General features: G+C 37.4%; 1 long non-coding RNA gene across 1 annotated transcript; it reads left to right on the top strand.

Annotated features, from left to right (window-relative positions):
- Nucleotides 1–2,195: 2,195 nt before the first annotated feature.
- Nucleotides 2,196–3,367, top strand: LOC112662429 (uncharacterized). The gene is made up of 2 exons (XR_003138518.2): nt 2,196–2,323; nt 3,172–3,367. It is a non-coding gene; the product is annotated as an uncharacterized LOC112662429 (long non-coding RNA).
- Nucleotides 3,368–5,371: the final 2,004 nt, after the last annotated feature.

Genomic DNA, 5,371 nt, shown 5'->3' with positions numbered 1-5,371 from the left:
AATTAGAAAGAGTTGCTTGGGCTGAACTTGAGAGCCTGGCCATCAGGTATTCATCTGGATTTTTAGGACTAGTAATCATGTCTACTACAGCAACCTCTAATTCCTGTTTTCACATAGACTTGTCTGAGCTAGTACAGGATAAAGACTAGATGCATATATGGCATTGTTGGAAGATTGGCTGGTTATGTCTGCTTGGTGAGGTTATAAAATATTTTATTTTCTTTTTCATGATTTTCTGAGTTTTTGTAATTTTCTGGGATGAATAAGTTTTTCTTTTATATCAGAGAAAAAATGAAATTCTAAGGTATCCCTTCTTGGGGTTTTTTTTTCTATAGAGAGAAAATTCTTATTTTATATTATAGATTATGGCAGACATTGTTGGTTGACCAACTTAACACCTACTGCCAACTCTGTTCCCTCATGACCTCATTTTATATCTATGTTAGAAGAGCTAAATACTCACTTTCCCAGAGTTCTTTGCATCTAGAATGAATACATGGATATCACACTGTTGGAATGTGGCCAACATCATTAGCTCCCACTACTTCCTTCCTTGAGTACAGATGTGATGCCTGGAGCTATGGTAGCCATATTGCAACAATGAGCTCCAAAAGCATAAAAATAAAAAGCAAATACTCAGACCAGGGACAGAAAAAGACAGAAAGAGTTTGAGTCTTTCTTTGGTGTCGTTTACCTGGTGCCCCTACAGGGCTTTCTACTTCCAAACGTCTTGTTATTTTGAAAAAATGTCTATATCATTTAAGAACTAGTAGATAGATTTTTTTTTTGAATTTCCAGCCAAAAACATTCCTCACAGAAACAGCTGTGCACAAAAATTTGTGTACAATGATGTGTTAAGAGTATTATTATAGAAGTTAAGAAATAAGAAAACTAATATCCAACAATGAAAAATTAGTTTTTAAAATTATGAAGCCAAGTAATCAGCTTTAAAAAATAAAGTCTGGGATCCCTGGGTGGCGCAGCGGTTTGGCGCCTGCCTTTGGCCCAGGGCGCGATCCTGGAGACCCGGGATCGAATCCCACATCGGGCTCCCGGTGCATGGAGCCTGCTTCTCCCTCTGCCTGTGTCTCTGCCTCTCTCTCTGTGACTATCATAAATAAATTTAAATAAAATAAAATAAAATAAAAAATAAAGTCTTAGGAGACACTAATGACTTAAATAAGTGTTTACAATATATTATTAAGTTTGAAAAAGCAGGTTATAAATTTATATAGAAAATATCTCAACTTTGTTAAAAAAATACGTGCTTATGATAGTAAAAATATCACACATCATACACTATTAATTGTCTTTGTTTCTGGATAGTTGGACCACAACAATCTTTATTTTATTAATTTATAAGTTACCATATTTTCCAAGTGCGCTTCAGTGTACATATATTATTTTTCAATTAAGTAAATTGTGTTAAATGTTATTGCTCAAATAAAAAAACACTAGAGAACTGGTGTCTAGGATGTGGACAAGTTTGCCATGTGGCCAGTATCAAGTGAATTAAATGGTAATTGGGAAGAAAATGTAAATTGTATTAAAATATTCTGCATTTTACTAGACTTGTATCCATGCCAACATTGATAAAAACAGTCAGCCAGTGGTACTTCAGAGGAATAATGGGATGTTAGATCTGCAAAAACAATAGATGCTTCCATTTGCTGTTGAATTAAAAGTGAGTTAAAATCCATTAACAGTAAAATGCGCCTTTACTCTTCTTCATGATCCTCTCTGAATGATTCAGAGAATGGGCAGGAAGCCCAAATGAATGTACTGTTTTCGTTTTTCTTTGAGCCTTGTCCACTTCGGCTGTTTGGTTTCCTAAAAGGCCATCTCAATGGCTGCCTATTTCAAGCAAGAGTCATTGGAATCAGCAGCCTGGAAATCCAATTTCAGAACCCAAAGTGTTTGTTAGAAAGAGGCAAATGGCAACTTCAGCTAAAAACAATGAAACAGGAACCATAGGGAGCAAAGAGAAGATTTTAATGTCAAAAGGTGGGCTTTTATTCTACTGTGCCACTTAAAAGGTTGTGTGAACTGGGACAAATCTTGTCATCTCTCTGGGTTCTGCTTTCTTCATCCGTGGAATGGATTTGCTACTTCCTCCCCTCACAAAGGTTCTAGAATACTGCATGTCCAATGTAATGTCCAATGTAATGCACATTGTATGTCAGTAGTCATGGGAACCAGATATTCTAATAACTCCTACAAAACTGAAACACTCTGAGATTTTATTAAAGCCCCAATTAAACAAGGGTCACTAAAGGAGAGATGCAAGACTGATACCCCTGTAGCACAGCATTCTGCGAATCAAGTCAGTGGAAATGCCTTAGGTTTTACAAGATGAAGTGTTGTTGTGGTTCATGTCGACCATAACAGTCCAGAGGGATTGGATTCCCTCAAAATAACTTCGTAGCCTGAAAAGGGATCTATGTCCTAAGTGGTTTTCCACTTAATGGGGTATCGAGAGCTAGCCCACTCAAAATTATAACCTATACCCCCTTCATTTCCAAAAGCATTTCAGTTGCATTCCATTCAAATCTGTTTCTATGCAGATTTATGTACATACAAAGTGCTACTGGAAATGCCAACAGCAATTGGCTAATGTGGTGGTTAGCTAGCACAATCCAGTAGTGTTTTCTCTGTTTGGATAGATTATGGATAGTATTTTTATAATAAGAAAATAAGTCTTTTTTTAATAGAAGACTTAATTGTTTTTATTAGTTTCAGAGGTAGAGTTTAGTGATTCATCAGTTGCATATAACACCCAGGGCTCATTGTATCATGTGCCCTCCTTCATGCCCATCACCCAAATGTCCCATCCCCCCCTCACTTCCCCTTCAGGCACCCTCAGTTTGTTTCCTACAGTTAAGAGTCTTTTATGGTTCATCTTCCTCTCTGATTTCATCTGATTTTATTCGGAAAAGAAAAAGTCTTTTAAGAAGCTATGCCCTGGATGGAAAGAGAAAATGGGGCTTCTCTGGTTATTAATTGTTTTTCATTTGTTCTGTTTTGCATCAACTGTAATTATTCTTGAGAGTCTAAAAGTTTCTGTTTTGCACAGGGTAGTAGAACCATTTCCAAGGTGTTCTGAGCATAAAGAATGGCAGGCTCTGAGGTCTCTCCCTCCACTTCTCTTAGAGTGTTTTGCTTATATTTTAGGTACTTTTCCTCTCTTCTTGAAGAAAAATGTCTGGTAGAACAGGTTGGCCATCTTTACAAATGTGCCTTGGACCAGCCGTGGGTGTCTGAAATGGATCATACTCAATAACGTAACAGTGGTGACATTATTGTTAGTTGTAATATTAATATTAATAAAAATGTCAACTATAGTCCTCTATTGTGAGGGCTGAATAGGTGCCTGTCTGATTACATGTGTTATCTAACTTCACCCACACATATGGAGGGTTACAATGAAATAAACTGAGACATGTATATGGGTTCAGTTATTTGCATAGCGAGTTTGACAATGAATATATTGCTGGCACAGGATTCAGGCAAGATGTCTGTTTACAGAGCCCCTAGTCAAGGGACAATGCAGATAATGCTGTTTCCCAAGCCCATGACTTTGTTCTACCCAGAGTAACTAGATGCACGTTAGGAAGAGAAGGTGCATATATCCAGTTATGAATTCAGTCTTCCTTGTCATCATCAGAAAAAATTATTAGGCAATGGTCTATCTGTGGACAAAATGCTCATGGAGTGAATCAGGGGGTGATGAACCCCATCCAGTGGAACTTCGTAATGTTTTATTACCAGAGCTCTGCAGAACCAACCATTTTTTTTTAATTGTTCCAAAGTCTTATTGGTGAAGGTTAACCTCAAATACTATTGCTTGCAACATTCCATAATTTTAAATAATAAAAAAGTGATAATCCAAGCAGCAGAGACAAAATGAAGTAGTAGGCTTTAAAACAAACAAAACAAAACAAAGCAGAACAAAAACAAAAACAAACAAATTCATAACTGTCAACCAAATGCCAGAAGTTTCATGATTCAAGCCTCCAGATTAATAAATCCTTGTTTCCCCTCAAATCCAGGGAAAAACACAGGAAAATCACAGCTGTCTAAATATATCTGACCACTTCTCATCACTACACCAGCAGTCATCACCCTTATCTCTCACTGGAACGGCTAATATTCCCCTACCTAGTCCCATGGCTTCTACCTTTAGCCTCCACAGGAAGAGGCTTAATGGGCCTTTGAGGTTTTTTTGCTTACCCAGTATCTATTACACTTCCTTTTGGAAATCATACTCTCATTTCTTCTTGAGGAATTATCTCTGGAATTGCCATAGTCTGATTTTCCAATTAATCAAGCAACCTAGGTAGCATACATGGCCCAAGAGATGAGGTCCTTCCATCAGGTGCTCCACTTTCTGGGACTTGAAAATGAATTAGTATGGTGAAAAGACTGGAAATAGCTGGAGTTCCCATTCATTGCAGAGATGGGAACTGGAGCCTCTGGATCTTCCTAAGTCCCCTTCCAAACCAACTCTTTGGTCTCTCTTCACTCCTATGGGTCCACTTTCCTGAATTAGCCTTTCAGTAAAATTTTCTTAGGGCCCCAAAATCCTGGAGCCTATTTGTGACTTTCATCCAAAATCGCCCAGCCACCACATAAGCCGACTTTTAGAAAACACAGGAGTCATCTACTCAGTATTTCAGGTATTCCAGCTTTTGTTTTATTGAAGAAATGCTTCTATAATATTCTTATATGTCAAAGCTCTACTCTAGGTACTTTATACATAATAAATGTGCTGAATGTCCCCAGTGCCAGAGGAAAAAACTGCTTTGTGGAACTGCTTTTCTCATTCTTGGGTGGAAGCTCATGTTTCAGGAAAAGCATTTCTTATATTTGGCTAAAATGTTTCCTCATTCTTCCTAACCTCTTGACCTTTGTCCTGCTGCCCTTCATACAGAATAATGCTGGATATTATCTCCTTTAATTCCTTGTTTTTATGTAACCAGTTGTTGATTTAGACATATAGATGAACTACACACAGACTCTAGTATAAGTCCTGCAACTCTAACTTGAGTGTCATCTGAGTTAAAGGACTATCCCTCATCTGCTACCTTTGTCTAGCATGCGGCGATCAAGAATATTGCATTAGGGAATTCATAAAATCCTAATAAAAAAAACTCTGAGAAGTTCCATTTTCTTTAAATTTTATCACTGTCAATGAAAAAGAGAGTCTCAAGGCTTTATATCTTCAAGTCCTTTCCCTATAATGTCATCAGTTGCCCACATCCATGCATTATCTTCATTCATGCATTTATTCATTCAATAAATATTTATTGGGTGTATATGCCAGGTGCAAGACAGAGTGCTAGGTGCTTTGGGGTGTAAAGCAATAAATCAG

The sequence above is a fragment of the Canis lupus genome, chromosome 13 (assembly GCF_003254725.2).
Source record: "Canis lupus dingo isolate Sandy chromosome 13, ASM325472v2, whole genome shotgun sequence".
NCBI classification, from domain to species: domain Eukaryota; kingdom Metazoa; phylum Chordata; class Mammalia; order Carnivora; family Canidae; genus Canis; species Canis lupus.
This window is presented reverse-complemented; position numbering and strand designations above follow the sequence as displayed.